The sequence below is a fragment of the Rhipicephalus microplus genome, chromosome X (assembly GCF_043290135.1).
Source record: "Rhipicephalus microplus isolate Deutch F79 chromosome X, USDA_Rmic, whole genome shotgun sequence".
Taxonomy (NCBI): Eukaryota; Metazoa; Arthropoda; class Arachnida; order Ixodida; family Ixodidae; genus Rhipicephalus; species Rhipicephalus microplus.
In genome coordinates, this window is record NC_134710.1 from 506,232,299 (window position 1) to 506,253,405 (window position 21,107).

Sequence of the window (21,107 nt, forward strand, 5' to 3'; positions counted from 1 at the left end):
GTAAAAACTATCAGTTTTTATTCCAGTGAAGATTCATGTTGCCACTAAGAGCTGTTGTTTCAGAAAAAGACACTTGGTAAATAAATGTTTCAGAGTATATTCAAAGAAATTCGGAGCGTTTGAAGACTTGTGATCCGCTAAGAATTACTAACTCAGAATCTATCATCTTATCACTAAGGGAACAACCTTCTTTGTGCCGTAATGCATGCGGTATAGACGTAAAAAATTTATATTATTGTTTGCCCCAATGTGAAGATTTGAAGTGTATAAAGCAGTGCATGAGAGAAGATAATGATGAGTTGTTGTTTCAGTGCCAGTGTGGCATCTCTATTGCGTCGTTTTTAGAGCTCATGCAGGCCACCTAAATTCTACCGTTGTGTCTTGGAAGGGAAATAATTTTGTCCAAAAATCTGATATCTGCATTGAATCATAAATATACCTGTAATTAGTTATATTTTTTTTGGGTATGTAGACGGGCAGCTGCAAAAGCATTTGAATTGGTTATCATCACACGCTGTTTGATATGTCCATGACTTCTTAGTTCTACTGGACATTAACAATTGCTCTTTACTGGTTGCTAATATAAAGGAAGATGTTAAGGAAAACGAAATGTCAGCATTTCACTTTGGAGTTTCAAAAAATTGATGAGCTACAGTTTCTTGATTTAAGACAGGCTTTCGTCAAAGATCACATATATAGCAATACCAACCTAGATTCATAAAGCCAATTCTAAATTTCAATTCTGGCCACTCAAAACCATACAGGGAGTCATTGCATCAACTGTGCTGGGTGCCGCTCTTCAGAAGTTACGCGAGCACCTTATGGCGCATGCATTTTTTATGCACAAGTTGCTCGCCTTGCAAATTCTGGCTTTCTGGGTGAAGGATTTGCTCCTTGTCGGAAAAACTTATTTCAAAGATCGAGAAGTTTTATCATTGTGATTCAAGTGCACTAGAAATTAGCAAGAAGAAGAGGCAGGCAGTTATCCTATACCTACACAGGATAGCACATGGTTTGAAAAATGTTGGTGCTCGTTATTGCATAAACATGTCATTCTCAGCACGTAATAAAGTGCATAATGTGTGTACTTTGGTGGATAGAGCATTGTGTCAGCAGCCAGGGAAAGGGAACAAATGTGTCTCCAGTCATGTCCACAGATATGCTCCTTGCACTACTGGCGTGGTTCATGGGATTCCACTGTCTTGCAGCTGCAAATATTTAGGTGAAATGGGGCATTACATAAGCGTGTGCTTAAGAGAGCATGGGCTAATGCTATCAGATGCTAAAATCACGCCTAATTTGGCAGCTCGTTGTAGGCCATGTGGATGTGTGCTCAGGGCTGGGCAGAGATGCCCGAAAAAGTATTCTGGAATGCAGATATCGAAATGCGTGGTTTGGAAGCATAAAATACAGATACTGAGATAAATTTGTAATTCATGTGACAGGATATTTCAGAGATACGTTTGCAAAAAGACAAAAAAGTATTCCAGAATACATATACTAAAATACTTTTGTCTATGTCGGGGATAGTTATACTCCATACAAACATTTGTTATGTGCAGCACATTGAAACTTGCAAATGAAATTGATTTATTATATTTTCGGCATTCTCCGAGTGTCAATAAGGCACTACAAAGGATGCTTACACTGCACATAATTGTTAATAACCACATATTTACAGATATCAGTTGCAATAAAAAACTATGCCATATGAGAGCATCAGTCACACGCATTGTACACTGAAATCCGGAACTCAACAGCAACACTATTAGTTATGCTAGAAGGAGCATAGTTCAAGCGAAGTGCTGGAACCATAAACAAACGAACTTCCAGTTGAAGGTGTAGTGTTTTCTAGAAACATCTTAGAAAAGGCAGAAAGAATTAAGAACGGACAAAACAAGGAATGCGAAAGGAAACTCAAAAAGACCTTTTTCAAATCGCTGTTTGGCCATGCTGGCGTTTTTCAGAAATGCTCTGCAGAAAGAAGTATCGTAGATGGCACATGGCACCAAATTCTCTTTGGGTGGTTTGTGGCTTCCGCAATAAGCTCCAGTTTTTCAAATGGGTGCTGCAAAAGAAAAGTGGAAAAAAGAGAAAAACAAACACTACTCATTCGATTGGCATGAGGAAATACATTTAAAAAATGGCGCCCATTGTGCAGTATACAATACTCCTCACAATGAAAATATCTGTGCTAGAATTCAATATAGCAGTATAACATTGTTGTCACGCTGAAGCAGGCCATCATTCAAACACATCATGGGATGCGAGTAGCAAAGCAACTAGCTCGCTTTCAAGAAGGTAGGAGTCAGTTTCGCCCTCAGCAGAAATGTAGAAATGGTGGGTGCATATCTTGCCGTGGACTGCCAAGGTCACAGCAGAAATTTTTTTCCCCATTGTCAACACTTCTCAGCTCATTTACAAAAAAAAAAAAAGTAACAAGATACTCGTGTCCTGGATAGTATCGCGATACATGCGATACGCCGTGAAAGTATTTCACTACTGAGATACAAATACATTTTTTAAAAGTGCCTCGATACAGCAATACAGACACTCAAAAGTATCTCTTAAGTACTATTGCGATACTACCCAGCCCTGTGTGTGCCCCACTTGTAGAAAACAAATATCAAATATTGACATGTTGATTAGCGCATGTGTGAAGTAGCCAAAGCATTTTCATTAGATCTAACAACAAGTGCACAAGTATTTCATGTAACACTCGTCTAGATGAAGAACATAAGGTCTTAGAGAAGACATGAATCATTCTGTGTTGTAACAAATGTGTACATGTGCATAGTTTTGATGAGTCAATATTTTCTATATATGTTCTTTCCTTTTCCAAATAAATTTCAGTTGTGAAATCAGCACTGTGACCCTCTCTGACTGCTTCTAACCCGTTCCTTTGTAAAATATTCTACAGTGAACACTCAGCAATTTGCCTAACTCACGATTCTGCATCTTTTATTTACCTATGGAATCGGGGAAGCAGTTGCGGTCTGACAGATTCCTTTTTTCCACACCATATTCAAACATCAGCGCTTCAAACGCTACCGCAGCTTTTATTGCAGGTGTCTGAGTACTTTGATTGTGCTCCACGTGTCAGAACCCAGAGAAATAAAACACCAACAAGCATGTGTGCATTGTGTAAAAAAGAAAAAGAGAGTGAAAGAAAGGATAAAGTAAATTTTGCTGTACAGTTTCGTTGTTGCGACATTGTTGTTAGTCGTTGTCAAGACAAGGTCGCATAAAATACGTAAGTACTCCTTTTTGCTGAAAAGTATATTTTAGACATGTACAAATGAGACGGGGATGCAAATCATTAGTAAATACAGCAGTCTAGATCAAGGTAATCTAATCCAATCCTAAATTGCCTGCAGGCTATAACCATTATAATGAACTAGAATGTGCTCCAGTAAGCCAACTGGCCGGGCTGTTGCATCCTTGTTTTATACGCATGCCACGAGATAGCGCCACCTTTACGTTTCATAGCAGCATTGGCTGCACTGTTGGACTATCGCAGGCTCCTTCAAACTTGCAGCTACAGTTGATTTTATTTGTGTGGTTGTGTTCTGGTTGTTCCAAAAAACCAAACAGCCAACTTCCTCAGTGCCTGGGTCGCAAGTTTTGTTTTGACCAGATACACACATTTTTTCATATTTACCACATACACTCACAACATTATGAGTGTGTGTGTAAAAATGTGTTCATTTGTTTTATATGAGTGCCTCTTATTTTATTTTTTTTACTGCTAAAGTGTTCTTTCCACCGCACATTTTCCAAGAAGACATTATGGTCATGGAGTTTGCTTTTAATCTATGTGAAAAACCTGGAAAAATCACTACATTTGAAAAAAATTAAATTGATAAATACCCTGTTGCTTTGCTAGCAAGTATGTTAGGAAACAGACACATGTGCAGTATGGAAGTGTGCAATGTCACAGTCATGTATTGTCAAGAAACGTCACATACTTACGCTTGAAATACTTTTCTGACCTTCCAAGTTTCAACAGATGTGTCAATGACACATCACTTCTTTCCTAGGATGAAATGCTTTCAAGAGTCCTATCAGGACCCCTGCCTGTGATCTTTTTCAGGTATTTAATATGAACTGACATGCCCTAATGCTTGCATACTTACACAACAATCTGTCAAATTTTCCATACACTCTTAACAGCCTGTAAATTCCCTCCTAACAACACCCCCTCCACTCTTCCAGTATAGGCCAAAAGGGTCATTAGGTATTTACAATACCATGCTTGTGGAACATTACTATCTATGAGTCTTACAATTGTTTGGTGAAAAAAATTAGGGGACCCTCAAGGTTTGAGTAGAACACAACAGTGATATCCTATCCCTAGTGCATACTCCAACCACCTAGTGCATACTTTTTGCAGGGTAACATTGCTTGAAAAGTTCATACTGCAGATTATTACTACGTAATCAATGTTTAAAGTGGCTTGTGCTAGTAAGGGTTTCGCATATAGTTGCAGTCTGCGTAATGGATTTCTAAATGGTGGCTAAGCGAGCTTGTTGATACGTACACATAGTTACTTCGAAGAGCGCAGAGATGGGACACAGGATAGACCACGCAATACAAGTACTGTGTAGTATGCTTTAAACCACGAGCAACTATGTGCATGAAATGTTTTTAAACTTGATATGCACCCAGTACATGGTCCTAGGAGAATACTCCAGTAGCACTTGTGCCTTTTGTTTTTTGTGGCTGCTTTAAACAACGAAGTCATTATGATAATCACACGTTCTGATGGCCAGTGGCAATGCACATTTGTACCATGAAATACTGCGATATTACATATTGTATTGTGAAGCGTGTATACTAGACGCGTGTATTTGTAAAGCATGAAAATTATTTTTGAGCAGGCACGTGGCTTTGTGGTAGAATGCCTGCTTGCCACACAAGCAGCTTGGCTTCTATTCTCACTCAGACCTAGAAGGTTTTATTTGCTATTCTTTTTATTTCCACGTTTTTATATAATAGACCAGATGTAAAGTGAACATGGAGAATTTCATGCACCAAAAAAATGCCAACACTGCAGCTGTACAGGTGGAATCACACTTGTCCAGAGCAGTGGAGCGCATGGCTCTTGTTAGTGACGGCTTCTACGTCACCTTAGCTACATGCTTCTGTTCACGCTTAAATTATCGCACAAAGGCCTAGCACGCCGTATGCCATGTTAGATATTCATACGACGTCGGCATTAACATATTTCTGCAGAAAACAGCAACTGAAGCGGTCGGCTGGGTGTTTTAGACAAGTGTGATTCGATCTCCAGAAATATTAAGTGATTTAACACTCCAAATTTAATTTTGTTGTGTTCAATTCAACAGTCATGATTTGTAAAACTGTACATGCCCAGAGTGTTTCAGTGCTATAGCTATGTTTGTGCAGGATTTCGCATGTGCTTTGTTGATTCTTTGCGGTGATATAGAATCAAACCCAGGTCCTACCACCGAAGAATTGCTCACTGAGATTCTAGCGGGGCAAAAGGTGATACAGAAAAGGCTCGATGAAATTGAACAGAAATTTAAGGTTGTCGACTCGACAGCCTCTCTTATTAAAGAGGTCTCCTCAGTCACCCACCTTCTGGACAAGAAAGTGAAGGACATGGAAAAAAAGTTAGTCGACCTTGAGGACCGCGGGAGAAGAAACAACCTTTTGGTGTTCGGCGTTCCAGAAAAACAGAATGAAACACAAGCAGACCTTGAGCAAAGTGTTGTGAAAGGTATTTTCGAAGAGGTACTAGGCACAAAAATAACGTCTATCGAAAGGATTCATAGGATAGGCCGTAGTCATAGTCGCAAACCTCGGCCTGTAATCCTAAAGTTATTTGACTACCGCGAAAAGATTAATGTTTTGAAAAACGGCTATAAGTTAAAAGGACAGCGAACTTCTATAGCAGAGGATTTTTCCGCGTGCACTAGACAGAAAAGAAGAAACCTGTGGGAGAGCACAACTGACATCAGAAAGTCTGGTAAAAAAGTTAAGCTGATTCACGATAAAATTAAAATTGAAAACAATCTTTTTGAATGGGATGACAGCCAAAAAATGAGAGTTCTTGTTCAGCGCAAGAATACTAGAAACGAACAGTGACCAGCGGTCGTTAATAAACCATTCCTTTGCCTCCAGTTTAATGCTCGCAGTATTGTGAATAAAGTTGACGTGCTGGAAAGTGTTATTCTCTCGTATAAACCTCAGGTAGTCGTAATTACGGAAACTTGGTTGCACAATGATATATCCGATTCTGAAATCGTCCCGCCAGGCTACGCTATCCTTCGTAATGATAGAAGCTCCCGAGGGGGAGGAGTTGCCATTCTTTACCAAGATACGTTACATATAAACAGACTTTCCCCTATAGCTGGTGTTGAATGTGTCATCGCTAAAATATGCCTGAATGAATGCAGCTTAGTAGTAGGTGGATTTTACCGCCCCCCAAATGACAACAGTACATTCTTCGAGAAACTAAACCAATTCTTATGTGACAACGTCGTCCACATCAATAATTTTTTGATAGCTGGTGACTTCAATCTGCCATCCATTGATTGGAGTAACGAAATTCCGGAGCCTCTTAGCACTGTTGCAGAACAGTTAACTGATCTAGTTTTCTTTCATAACCTTTCTCAGTTAGTCAAAGAGCCAACTCGCATCAGCAACTCAGCGAATTCTATCCTAGACCTTTTTCTCGTTAGCAGAAACCTGCTTAGTAAAGAACCCGTAGTTGCCGTTCTCGATGAAATATCGGATCATAAGTTGATTACATTGACACTGAATCTTGGCCATGTGCCTAAAAAGAAAAACGAAGTGCGTGTTGTCCCGGTTTTCGCACGTGCAAATGACGTGGGCATTTTGGATGCAATGGATGAATCGTTCTCAAATTTTCTTTCTTTCTATCAATCAAGTGATTGCAGTATCGATGAGTTATGGCTATTTTTCAAAAATCTCGTTCTTAAGTGTATCAAAGATTTTGTCCCTATGAAAAGTAAAAGCATAAAAAAATTTTCAAAACCATGGCTTACTAAGGAAGTTGTTCGCCTTGAGCGCAAAGCGAAAAGGATAAGAAAAACGTGCCGGCAACGCCCCTCTCCTGCGAATGTATCGAAACTGTGTGCCATACGCTTGGCTCTTAGGGACAGTATCGCTGAAGCTAAAAATTACTACTTCAACGTGACATTAAAAAACTTTCTCTACACGGCTCCGGCTAAATTCTGGAGACATTTTTCCTCAAAGCAAAAATCGCAGTTAAACCTTACTGTGAACGGTGGCAACGTGTCGGATAAACTACAATTAGCATCGACTTTTAACCGCTTTTTCTGCTCCGTATTTGTACAGGATGATGCTAGTGACCCATCTTTCATTCCTGCAAAAGATGCTCCGTCTATAAGTGATATTTTTGTGTCCGAAGAAGGTGTGCTGTCACTGTTGTTAAAATTGGACACAAAGAAAACTCCTGGAATTGACGGCATACCCAACACCTTTTTAGTCAGGTACGCTGAATGGTGCTCCAAGTACTTATGTTTAATATTTAAAAAATCGATCTCAGAAGCTCAACTACCAACAGAATGGAAGTACAGTAAAATTATTCCGATACCGAAAGGTGGGGACTCGCGCCAAGTAACTTGTTACAGGCCAATCTCCCTACTGTGCTCCTGCTCAAAGACGCTAGAGCACATAATTTTCGCGCACATATCGTCGTTTCTGGAAAAGAACAACCTTATTGATAATAGGCAACATGGTTTTCGCAAAGGTAAATCTACAGTGACGGCACTCCTTGAAACCGTGCATGATTTTGCTGCTGCTATTGATGCTCAATCTCAAATAGACGTGATTTTTTTGGATTTCCAAAAAGCTTTTGATTGTGTTTCGCATTCAAAACTAATAATAAAGGTTAGGGCAATTCTAAAGAATACTGCATTAGTATCGTGGATAGAGGCCTACTTGCGCCACAGACAGCAATGTGTTTCAATTGATAATGTTTGCTCAACTCCTGCAGCTGTCGGGTCGGGCGTTCCACAAGGGTCGGTGTTGGGGCCGTTATTCTTCCTAATATTTATAAATGACATAGTTGACCAGGTACCGGTCAAAATTAAACTATTCGCAGATGACTGCGTAATTTATCACAGAATTGACAACCTTCATGACCACGTCCAACTAAAAGAAGCTCTTCAGCACGTTGAGAAATGGTGTGAAACCTGGCAAATGAAAATTAACCCCCAAAAGACCGTTCTCATGAGGATAACTAGAAAGAATTCACCGCTACAGCTTAGCTACAGCTTAAATGGAAGCGTATTATCCAAAGTAAAATCTTTTAAATACCTAGGTGTCATACTCACATCGGATCTTCGGTGGAATGAGCACATTTCTTACATAAAGAAAAAAGCAGTAACTAAACTAGGATACTTAAGACGAACTTTGCGCCAAGCTCCTCAAGATATGAAGCTATTAGCCTATAAAACGTTTATCCGACCAATAATCGAATACGCATCGATAGTATGGGACCCTCACACGAAAAGGAACATTGTCCACTTGGAAAGTGTTCAAAGAAAATCGGTACGCTTTATTTTTAATATGTACAGCTGGCGGACATCGGCAAGTACGTTAGTGGAAAGGGCTGAATTGGAACCCCTGGAATTACGACGCCACACGGAAAGACTAGGGTACCTATACAAAATTTATCATAATAAAATAGGAATAGAAAGGGATCATTTCATTCAACCTGTAAGTAAGCGAATCACACGTTCTCATCACTCAAAAAAACTACGAGACTATAACTGCCGAACAGATGTATTTCACAACACATTTTTCCCACGAACAGTAAGGGAATGGAACGAGCTCCCAGCCGATGTCGTGGAACGCATGACCACAGCAGATTTCATTTCAACACTTCAGGCTCATTTGACGACTGTGTAAATGTACGAGTTTACTAATCTTCTTTGTATATGTTCACTTGTGTGTTTCTACTTTTATGTATCGTCACCTTATATGTAAGGAAATACATATATTCTTTTATTCCATGTATGTATTACTGGCATTTAGAATATAATGGTTACAGTGTAGTTACCTACTGCTGTGATGATCGATATAACTGATGATATTATTGCTGTAGAAGAGTACCTAGTGTGAAGCATGCCGTTATCGCTTTCTTTTGCGCAGTATGTATATATATCATCTTTGTATTCCCACTCCTGCTTACAGCCTTTTTTAGGCTAGCAGTATTTTGCAAATAAATAAATAAATAAATAAATATGTTTTAAAAGTTTACTAATGTTTTAAAATGTTAAGTACACCAAAATAAAAGAAAACTTGTGCAACAGTATGATACACAGCATCCGCCCTGGCACATTAAAAGAAAAAAGACTTGAGAAGTTGTGTAGCGCAGCTCCAGGAATGTGCTTGTACCAATGAATACTTACCCTTTCTTAACGGTTCTGTGGATTTCGAGGGCCTGATTATTTCCTACGGCCAATCAATTTTTTTAATGTACATTTCTTTTATGTCACTGGAAAGCTCGTAATTCAGAATATCTAATCACGCATTGGCAACACAAAAAAGGCAATGAAACAGTTTTCACCAACCGTTGTTGCTGATGGAGTCTTATATGCAACACATGTTGAAAACAGTGGCCTACAGCTGTTCACTGCATTGGTACCAAATTCTGCCATGACAGAGTGCATGAGCAAAGTGCTGGAGAAATGGTGTGTGCATGCACTGTGGTTCAATGCAGGTTTTTTGTTGCTGTGGAGGAAGCTCCACTGCTGAGCATCAATTTCTTAACCTTTTGATGGTTAATAGGATGAATGCATCCCACTTTTTCCTCAGTAAAACTTTCTCTGCCACTTTAAGTTGCCATCAGCACAATGCCTTCCAGTTGTGGTGTACCAGAAACATTAAGGAAACTGAGAAACTATATATTGCACATTTACAATGCATGTATCAGTGATACGTTCAGTTTAAAATCTTTCATTCTGTTAATATTTTTTTTCAGCCGGTGTCATATTGCGTACCAGGTAGCTAAAGTTTCAAATTTATGGTATTCTTCTGCTCAGATTTTTTAAAGAATTTTAGCATGCAACTATAGATTTTCTTTCTAAATTGCAAAAATTATATCTGCCTAAAATCATTGTGGAAGTGCACTCGAATGAAAAATGATGAAGCAATTCCTTGCATAGCCTAACAACATAGCATACATGCATAACTGTTTTTTCATGTTTGATGGATGCCACAAAACAGCACATTCTTTGATATTTTTTATCATTATGAGGAGAGGCGATGAGACCAAAAGCTGTGGCTAAGACACTGTTGCTAAAATTTCGTGCCAAAGGAAAAATATGGCAAAATTGCTGCTTCACACAGCCAGGAAGCCAAAGAGAACACGAATTTTCAAGATCATCAAATCATGCAAGATATATGAGAAAAGCAAATATGTCACACCTGAATAGAGTTCACGAATATGATGCAGCATTTGTTAACACACTTACAGCATTCAGTGCATTGACACCACGTCAAAGTGGCTTGCCATGATTCATTACCACAATTTTAATTATTTGCGAAAATGCAGGCTTAACTAAGATGTTCGCCCTTATTCATTGCAGATACAAGACAAGACATGCGTAGACACAGCTTCGTTAAATGTGAATGAAAAGCAATATTCTCCTTTTTCTTTATTTTCATATGAATGCGTGCACTCATCTATGCCTGCTGTTTTCTCCTTGTTTTCGACGAGTTTCAATATTATCGCCACCTACCGACAAGACAGACACAAGCTGAAAGGGTACGTGTATGTGAAGACCTTGGGACAGAGCCGCTAGACTCAATGCCACAGGCAGAGGCGCAGAATTGCGTAGAAAATCTGAAATTAAGGTTCACTGGAATTTTTCTCCCACAGTTTTAGAAGTGTTCCTCTGTACTGCTTTCATTGGGCCTTTTTGGGCAAGAAATTTGGCAGCAGAATTACAGCTTAGTGCCCTTATGAGACAATGTGACATGTGTTGCCCCACTTATTCAAAGATGCTTCATGGGTCGATGAGCCACATGCGTCCCACTTTTTTCTCATAAACTGATGGCCATATTTTAGTGAAGATTGTGTCACACTATTTTTAGGCATGAAGTTCTGCAAATTTCTGTTATTATGTGAAAAATATCGATGAATTCACAAAGGGTAAGTTAAATTGCATAATAAGCAAAATTGAAAGTGAGAATGCAATATATATACTATATAATTTTAAGCCAGACTAACGATTGTCTGAGCTGCAGCAGGCAACGTGCAGAAATTCTCCAGAACTCGATACTAAGCTTTTGCCACGAAGCGGTGTAATGGCACAGCTGCTGTGATTTTCAAACACTATTTCAAAATACATATACAACTCAAATTACTCAAGAGAAAGGAAGCTTGACTTTATCATACTTCTGCATGTTTCCAAATAAAGATCTATTTACACTTCCTGGCCACTTAATTGCTGTACCCCTAAACAGACATAAAAGTGAAAACCATGACATTTGGTAGTCTAACAATGGACCTAGGGATTTCAACATCACACCAATGTGATTTGGAATAAGCTGCAAAAGCTTATTCAATCAGTCGTACATTGTTACGCTTTTATGCCAGTTTTAACGCGATAGTTTTAAAAATCTCGTGGGCATCGTTGATTGTGAGTGATGAACCTTGTGAGCAACCGGAAAAATCAAGAAAGATGCAAATAAAATAAGTAATAAAAAATTTCCCAGTTTGCGGGAGGATTAAGCCCAGGCCATTTGCATGGCAAGCAGGCGTTCTACCGCACAGCCACACATCTGCTTGGAAATTAAGGAAAATAACTTCATCTGCTTGAAAATGCAGTGAAAATAATGTTAGGCTTTACAAACACATGTGTCCTGTATACTGCCTTCACAATTCAATATATAATATCACAGTAATATTTCTTGATACAAGTGTGCATTGTAATCAGGCATCAGAACATGTGATTATCTTAAGGACATCATAGTTAAAAGGTGGCCAGCCATAACAAAACGCACACATTTTGCTGCACACATTTTCTTCAGACCACATAGTGAGTGCATACCAAGTTCGAAAATATTTCATGCACCAAGTGCTTGAAGTACGCACTAGGGCCAGGGTATCATTATCGTGTTCAATTCTTGAAAGCGAACCTTAAGGGTCGCCCAATTTCCTATGATGCAGCTGTGATATCGGGTTGACGTCAACTGTTGCTAGGTGCCATGCACTGAAGTTGATTTATGCAGCAGCGTCCAGGACTACCATCCTCACTAGCACCAGCACTTCATACCAGCTTATTGATTCTGGTGTTCCTAATGCTCAAGTTCATGTTTGCATCATTGCACAAGTGCAAACAACTGGTTATATAAACACTTGGAATTCTTCAATGTATGTCTGTGTGTGGAACATTTGGACGTATATTTGGCATAATTTCATGACGTGCCGCTATAAAAAAATCACAACATGGTCACGCTAAGCATGTCTCCGCATGCTTCGCATAATGTCGATTCCGGAGCTACGTGGAATATGCTGAATTTTTCAGAAATATCCTTGGGCAAGACGTACTTTCGGCACGAATCTTGACATAAGTATGTGTCAGTTTTTTACAAGAAAATGTAACTCTTAGAAATGCCGATTACCATATTTTTAATTGTATAGTCAGTGTACTTAACATTTTAAGCAGTACTTTCTTTTATATTCACACAAAACACAGCTGTAGTGTATGCCTCATAGTTGAGGAAAATGCTGGCAAAGCACAACTTGCACTTTTGCAGTTAAGACAACATAACTTAAAGGCCCACTGAACGTTTGTGTTATGCATGGTGTACTACTAAGTTATTACCGTTACTTCGTGCGATCAGGCTGACATTATGATCTGTGCATGATACAGCTCCTCAGCTGCACGGTAGTGATTTTCATTGCAAAGCTGTTTTCTGGCACGACAGGCATGAGAATTTTGGGACAGAATGTGACAACGAGCATGTACGCTAAATCTGAGTGTGCCGTCGATTCAGTCGATCTGTGTATAGGAGCGAAAATTTAGCCAGGTAACGGTAAAAAAGTGACACAGGGAAAAAACGAGGAGCCCTCAAAAATGAGGGCGAGAGAAGTTCAATGTGCGTGTGCCTCCTTCTTTCTCTCTTTTCTTCTCTCTTTCTCTTTGAGAGCTCGCCTTTTTTTTCTTGCTCTGTTTCCTGTTTTATCTTTCCTCTTTGTTTTCTTTTCTGCCTTTGGATGCATCACTTTCTACATTCTTTCCTTTCCAGGTGAAAATACTCCACGGTTTCAGTTCACTTTAACTGAAACCATGGCTCTATACAGCTGGGACTAAGTACAAGCCAACACATTAGCAACATGTTCCAGTTGGTCCAAGCATGAACCACTCGAGACTGAAAATGAAACCAGCTGGCCTGGAAATGGAATCAGCTGGAATCATTTGTTATAATGAAACCAGTTGGTGTGAATTATTATTATTATTATTATTATTATTATTATTATTATTATTATTATTATTATTATTATTATTATTATTATTATTATTATTATTATTATTATTATTATTATTATTATTATTATCATCATCTTCCTTATGGCCATTCTATTCATCCCAGAATAGCTGTAGTGCAAGGCAAATAAGTGATAAGGCACATTGCCTTCATGATGGTTTTTTTTTTGTGCATCTAATGCTGACAACATTTACAGTTAATTGTATGCCAGTACAAGTTTCATTTCAAAAAGGCACAGGGTATTTCAAGCATTGCAAACAACTAAAAAACAGTTTGTGTAAAGCACCGGACATATGCACAACCAAATATTGCGGTGTGTTGCATCGAAGTTTAAACGGGCGGGCACTCCCTTACCTCCTATTGCCTAGCACCTCTCTGCCAGAGGAGGACATGGCACTGCAATTTATAGAAAGGCATAAAGCTACTCTGAAAAGGTCTAACTCCTTTGCCTCATACTGCCATCACCTGATCTTTTGGAGATAAGGTAAGGTTGCATAAAAAACAGGTAGCCGTGCATCAGTCATTCCCTAATACGTACCTCCTTCAAAAATCCAAAACATCCCCGGGATGTCCTGTAATGACGAAAATATTCTTGTCTTGTAGGGTGTGCCACAAGACTGGCTGATATATCTGAGTCCATTAAATGCAGTTAAAATATGTAGGTCTTTGTAAGGACATTATAAATACTGCCTTGAACAGTGTAACAGTGAAATACAGATTTAATGAGTAAACTGCAAATCAAGTGCAATGTTATCAATGCAATAATAATAATAATGAATGAATGAATATATTACAGTGCAGTCCACTTATAACGATACCACATATAACGATATATCGGTTATAACGATGGGTCGACTTAACAGTCTCATTTTATGCATTGGGGCTATGGGGAAAAAAACCATATATAACGATATGTTATCCACCGCATATCGGATACAACGATGAAAAGTTTGCCGTGGACGGCATGTTTCATTCAGAATAATCGTAACATTTAGATTGATAAGTTCCTCTGAAACGAACTATGCCGAGACAAGACGAAAAGTTAGCGTAGGCGAGTACGTATCTGCCGCCACTGCAGCACAGCGCCGGCAGCGCGTCCCGGCCGTTCAAAAAGCCGAGGAGAGCATCGCGAGTTGGCGCGACGCGCTACAGATGGCGCCAGCTGTGTCACGTTTTGCGCCTCGCCGCGCGTCGACCGCGGAGAGGCTGAGAGAATTAAAAAAAAAAATGCGAAAAGCAAAGCGCCGCGCTCCGCGGCTCCCCGCCTTCTACAACGGCAAGCCGGCAAGCTACTCGTAGCTTGCCGAACGAAAGCGGGAAAGAGAGAGAAAAAAAAAAAAGCGAAAAGCAAAGCGGCGTGGCGGCATCGGTACCTCTGGCTGTGCTTTCTTCCTCCCACTGCTCCCACCCCGCCGTCGGTCAGTCTCTCTTCCTCAGCGAACCCGTGATGCGTTCTTCGGAGTAAGAAATAAAGTCTTGTTTTTGACATCCTACTATCTACAATATTTATTAATTGGTGAAAATAGCGAAATGAAGCCTGGAGCTACAAAAGGTACGTCCGGCGACGAGTTTTTGGCGGCAGTCCAGATATAACGATCACCGGTTATAACGATCATATTTTTAGGTTTTCTCGATATCGTTATAAGTGGACTGCACTGTACTAACATGATTATAATAGTATTGTGGGGTTTACACATACAATGTAACTAATTGCAAGGATTAAAAGGGGGTGCACAGGAAGGCAATGAGGTATATTTATAACAAATTCAATCTAACGAATTCTCCTACTGAGTTGCAAACGAAAGCTGGTCTATTAACACTACAAGGTAGGGCAAAAATAGCGAAACTAAAGATTTTGTCTCAACTAATTCATAGTGACATAAACATCGACACGTCAAAAGTAATTTTTTTGTGTCATTTTAAGTTAACACCTTACAGGAACTCACAAACACATAATAAATACACTTTTAAATCAAGTTGCTATAAATATTCATACTTCCCCCAAACTATAAAAGAATGTAAACCAAATAAGTCCTTTTGGTACTGATGCCTCATCTTTCACTGTGTCCTTAGATATGGTACAAGCATCACGCATAACCGAGAGGAGAGAAAACAAAGAAAGAAAGGCAGTATTTGCTGAACAGTATATTAGACAGCGCTTTCTTAAGAATTACATAGAAACTGCAGTTGGGTAAAGATAACTAGATGGCGCTGTACCCCTACTCTCAGATTGGCTGCATGGGGGGCTGTGCCTGGATATGCATAGAATGAGCGGATCTCTCAGTGTCCTTTATAGTCACCATACGTAGTGGATCGTTGGTGGGGCATGAACGAAGCAGAGTGGCGGGCACGTTAAAGACGCTTGCGCTCGGCTCCTTTGGCACGCGTCTCATCGGTGTTACCCATGCGTCATCTGCATTCTCAAACGCGATCGAACGCATAGACGCATGCATGGACGGACGCTTCACCCCACTCATCATCAATCACTCCATGAATATGCTGTAATTTTTTTAACTTTCTTTTTTTCTTCTGGAATTTAAAAATTTATTATTATTTTTCCTCATTTTAGCTTGCACATATGTTGTAATACCACTACTAATATTATATTCTAACAAAGCTTATTCAGCAGCTAAGTACCTCTAAATCACCCTACATTTCATACAACACTACGCAGTATAGATTTAAAACTACGCTTCAAAGTTAGACTCCACTTATTTACTCATAAATTGTGCCATTCTCTTGATGGAGTGATTCATAGACTGAATTATTTTAGAATTTTCCAACACATTTGACAAGGTCAGTCATAAACATTTACTTTAAAATTAAGTCATCTGGACCTTGGCACTACCGAACAAAGTTTAGTACTTTGAATGCTTCGCATGAAATTGAACTCACTTTGTGCTCAGCTAAGCCCAGCTTATTTCTCATTTTAACTGCCAATGCCCTTTTCTTGCTATCATCTAAATTTCGTCATGATTTGCTGATAATAGTGTTGTCATTTGTGAAATTACTAACAGAAACTATTTGTACCACATGTTATAGATATATTGCTAAAAAAATAGGCTGGAATTAATCTGAAACTCCAGCCCTAACTATAAAGTTAGTGCGGGATAAATACCATATTCTTTCGTCACGATCGTAAAAATTCACGTGGCGGAGGCATACTCATCGCCACTAAAAAAGAACTATCATGCTCTCTAATCAACACATCTTCACAACTAGAATCATTATGGGTAATATGCCGTGCCCCTCCCGAAGCAATAATACTTGGCGTATGCTATAGGCCCCCTCGAACTGACCCAGACTTCTCCCGCAAACTTAACGAAATCTTATCCCAGCTAACTAATAAACACCCTAACGCACGTGTTCTGCTTTATGGGGATTTTAACTTTCCCTCCATTAATTGGCTCAATCAGGATTCACCAACCTTGGGGAAATACTGAAGCAAGAGAATTCGTCGATGTTTGCCTCAATTTTAACCTCCAACAGGTAACCGAACTAACGCACGTCACTAGTGAATCCTCAAACATTTTAGACCTGGTATTAACAAATAGCCTCGAAAGCTTAAAATCTATTGCATACTTACGTGAAATTAGCGATCACAAAGTCATCCATACCATATTTAACTTCACCCCAAAAATACGCTCCATTTTCCGCAAAACGATTCACTTGTATGATAAGGGTAATTATGAATTAATTAATCGTGAATTACGAGATTTCCTACCATACTTCGAACTCAATCTCGGTTCCTGTTCTCTCAATGACAGCTGGCTAATGCTTAAGGACAAGATAACTGACTTGACTGATAAATTCATCCCCACAGTGAGCTTTACTGCCAATAAAAATAAACCATGGTTTTCCACAAGTTTGAAAACATTTGAAAATAAAAAAAGCGCCTCTTCCGAGCTGCGAAGTTTAATGGTAATGCGTGCGCATGGGGCAAGTACTATGCTGCGGAAGATGCTTATTATGCTGAAATTAGAAAAGCGAAACAGACATTCTATCACAATGATTTAACTAAAATTCTGAAATCTAACCCTAGAAAATTCTCGGAAATCATAAACCTGCAACTAACACGAGACATCAGACAGTTACTAACATTTCTGATCAAACTACACTCCAACAGGATCTGGATCTCGTGCAACAGTGGTGTGATCTTTAGTTAATGAAGCTTAACCCTACTAAATGCAAACTCGCCTCATTTCAACGCCAGCGTAATCCTTTATCATTCTCATACCTAATCTCTAATTCCGCTATCGAACAAGTTCAGTCATAAATACCTAGGCGTCACCTTAACATCTGACCTTTCCTGGAACACTCACATAAACAACATCATATCATCCGCAAACAGACCCCTCGGTTTCCTAAAGCGTCATTTGCGTCACGCACCACTAGACATAAAACTTATGGCTTACAAATCGCTCATCAGACCTAAACTAGAATATGCAGCGCCCATCTGGAGCCCGCACCAGATATACCTAATAAACGAAATAGAATCTGTACAAAATCGCGCCACTAGGTTCATTCACTCTTCATATTCATACGAAATAAGCATATCATCCCTAAAACATGACAATGATATTGATAATCTTTCTGTGCATCACCGCATCGTTAGCCTCTGTTTGTTTCACAAGTTCTTTCACAGTTCCCTCAATCAAGCACCTTACATTATCCCACCAACGCGCATATCTCACCGCACAACTCATTCTTATTCAATTGCATGCGCACGCGCTCGCACTACTACTTTTGCTGCCTCATTTTTTCTTCGCACAGCAGTGGACTGGAATGGCCTTCCCCATGACATTGCAGCCATCACGTGTTCATCAACGTTTGCGCAAAACATAAATACATATTGCTTGTCAGAAGATCACTCTCTGTAACCTCCATTTGTTAACCTACCCCTTATGTAATACCCCCTCACCGGGGTCTTTAAGGTAATAAAGTGAAGTGAAGTGAAAGTTAGCACTTAATGTTAACGTACAATCAAACCAAAACATGTGCACGCATGTGCCTTTAACACATTTTGTAAACAGATTTGTCCAATGCCTATGAACAAGCCTTACCAATGCCTTTTGGCCTGTTTGACACTTCAGGGCCTTCGATGCACTGTAAGGGCACAAGAAAACTTGTGGGTCTTAAAAGTGACTTGTTTCAAGACTTTGCAATATGATGGTTAATTGAAAGTGATAAAATACTGAAGTTGATAAATGAGTTAGTTGTGGTGTCTTGTATAATAATATGCATACTCTTAAAAAAAGAAGCAAGCATGCAAATTACTAAATTCATAATGAAAACATAATGACATTAGTGGAAGATTGGTTGTTGTGGTAACTCACCTGTAGTTCGATCGTAATTATGGAATATGAATGTTTAACTATCTTGAGTTTTAATGAACTGGCATTTAGTTTGTGAATAACAGTATGCTAAAGAGCATGTACATATTCTTGTTTGGTTGTACAACAACAGCGTTAGGAAATATTTTTAAAGAATGAGTGGTACAAAATTTGTGGCACAAGCAAGAACATTATTAGCATTGCTCATTTTGTAGCCAGCCTGGACATTCGAGAATAATTTTTACAGACATCTGCCCAGCCAAGTATTTAAAATTACCAAGGATGTTTCAATGGATGACTACATAATAATTGCACCTGCATGCATGAGCTTTTGTCTCTCAAGTTTCATGCACGTGCTTCGTCATGGCAGAGCATGGTGCAAATACACCCAATGGTTGTCAGTCACTGTTTGGTACACAAGTTGCGCAGCAAAACGAATTTGAAATAATATTTAATACAAAATGTTTCATTGCTATTTCACAGTTGATGTATTATTTCCCTTGCAATATAAAAACAAGTACATCAAATACTGGCTGTATCTCCCTTTGCAGCTATGATAAGGGCTCCTAGAAATCTTAAAAGTAGGAATCGAGTATCTGGCGAAAACATCAAGCCCTTAAAATCTACAGAAGTGTTAAGAAAGGGTAAGTGACAATTGTATAGGTAGCAAAATTACTTTCCTAGAGCGAAGCAGCCAGCTGCACTAGATAAGCTGTCATGTTTAATGCGTATAACCTGCCAGGGATGAAACTTATGATACTTTTACACATTTTCGCTTTATTTCAGTGCACTTAACATTTTAAATTTTATTAAACTAGTAAAAAATGTTTAGTTCTACAAATAATGGCGACTGAATCAAATAGAACAGTATTCAACTTGGTATGTGAAATCGTAAAATATTTTGCACACTCTTCGAATTTGGCAGTTGCAGAATTTCCCTGGGACACATACTTCTCCATATGGGCTTTACATGTTTTATAGAGAAAGCTTATGGGCCATCATCGTGAAATAATTTTTTCAATTAAGCCATCATAGCAAGTGTGGTACTTCATTTGTTTTTTGCAAAGCAGTTGTAGGGTTCACATATCTCTATTTTCAAGAAATATGAAGTGAATGAATGAAAGTATAGTTAGGCAGCTAACTGAATGATATAATGACCCTTATGGACTATGACCACTGGAAGCGTGGAGCGTGTGTTGTTACACGTGAACTTACAGGCTGTTAAGGATAGATAGACGAATATGGCTGACTGTGTGTAAGTATTAGGGCATATCAGTTGAGATTAAATACCAGACAAAGATTATAGCCAGCAGTCCTGATAGATGTGAACTATTGGAAGCAGTTCAAGCTGGAAAAGAAGTGGTGTATTTAATTGTGACACATTTGTTGAAACTTTGAAAACCAGGAAAATTTCTCGAGCAGGCAATGTTAAGTGATGTTTTTGATGACTGTGACATTGCACACTGTCACTCTTCACATGTGTCTGTTTCCTTATATATTTTCTACCAAAGCCACAAACAAAGATAGATGGCAGTTAACTCGCGTCCTGTTCCCTGCCTTATGCAAGTGTCATTCTGCACTTTATTACCTTAGAAGTACTTGCTGCTAGGCAGGTTGGTATGACATTATTAGGGAAAATTCTAGATGATGCGAATGTGTGGTGCAGTGTAAATATTTTCTGTAGTTCAGCTGCAACCGATGCTCTTCTTCTGTGCTTTTTCATTTTTCCAGTGGTGCTTAGGCATCTATAATTTTCCCCCTTAGCTTAATTACCTCCCTGAAGCTATGCATCATCTTGCCCATTAACAACCATAGTTAAACTATTGTATGTGGCATTGTTGATGCAAAATGACCTTAGAGTATATGCTAAAGCTCCTGCAGGATCACCGGCTGAATGTGACAACCAATTCACCATTTATAGGACCCGAAGTATTGACATTTTCAATATATCTGTTCGCACAGTGCTTCATTGGAGTCATGCAAGCTTAAAATATGGTGCTCCCACAGAGAAATTTTTCTTCCTGTGCTGTGACCAACGGGAAAACTATGTAGACAATAATGAAAAGAGATCACAACTAGGCTTATAGATGGCAGTTAACTCGCGTCCTGTTCCCTGCCTTATGCAAGTGTCATTCTGCACTTTATTACCTTAGAAGTACTTGCTGCTAGGCAGGTTGGTATAACATTATTAGGGAAAATTCTAGATGATGCGAATGTGTGGTGCAGTGTAAATATTTTCTGTAGTTCAGCTGCAACCGA

The 21,107-nt window shown here is 39.1% G+C and overlaps 1 long non-coding RNA gene across 1 annotated transcript; it reads right to left on the bottom strand.

Moving 5' to 3' along the window:
- Position 1: 1 nt before the first annotated feature.
- Positions 2–14,274, bottom strand: LOC142776766 (uncharacterized). The gene is made up of 3 exons (XR_012887793.1): positions 14,054–14,274; positions 1,928–2,068; positions 2–1,208 (listed from the first exon to the last, which is right to left on the bottom strand). It is a non-coding gene; the product is annotated as an uncharacterized LOC142776766 (long non-coding RNA).
- Positions 14,275–21,107: the final 6,833 nt, after the last annotated feature.